We start from the raw sequence: 706 nt of genomic DNA on the forward strand, positions 1-706 counted from the left end.
TTCTGGGGGGGGGGGGGGGGGGATGGCGGCGGTGTTAGCGGGAGGCGGTAGGAGGGGGATAGAAAACTCTAGGAGGATGGAGGGGCGAGGCGGTATGCCAGGGGAGGATAAAGTGTGGCGGCGGGGGTTTGATAGTTTGCAGCGGGAGGGGGGGTGGTGCGGAGGAGGAGGGGGGAAGGTCGGGTGGTGTAGTAAGGTGGACGTCAGGGATTGTGGGGACGTTGTGTACGTATGTGGGCGGAGAGAGGACTTGGGGTGCACGGTACGGGAGACAACGTATGACGGTGGAAGGAATTCAGTTGCCAGTCGCCGCAGTACTGTACACTGTGTACAACAGTACAGCAGTGGTGCCACCTTTCCCAGCCGCGTACGTACGGGGGCGATCACACCACCGCCTTCACCGCCATCCGCGAACTGCTTACCCTCGAGGGTAGACGTCTTTGTTGTCGCGATTACTGTACCTACACTCCACCCGCTGCGGTATCCGTCTAGGGTACTCGACTACCCATCGGCACCGCGCCGCTGCTCTCTCCGGCGTGCGGCAAATCAAAGTCGCGCACGTACCGGCTGTGCCCTGCGTGCCGCCACGTCTCGTCACCTGGGGCCGTCTTTCCAGAAGCCGTGTATCTCCCCGCGGGAGAGCGCGGCGGCCGTGACCCAGTCGTTGCGCGCGGCGGCGACGTCGGCCCACTCGACGCGCGCGTCG

The sequence above is a fragment of the Chondrus crispus genome, genomic scaffold (assembly GCF_000350225.1).
Source record: "Chondrus crispus Stackhouse genomic scaffold, scaffold_9, whole genome shotgun sequence".
Taxonomy (NCBI): domain Eukaryota; phylum Rhodophyta; class Florideophyceae; order Gigartinales; family Gigartinaceae; genus Chondrus; species Chondrus crispus.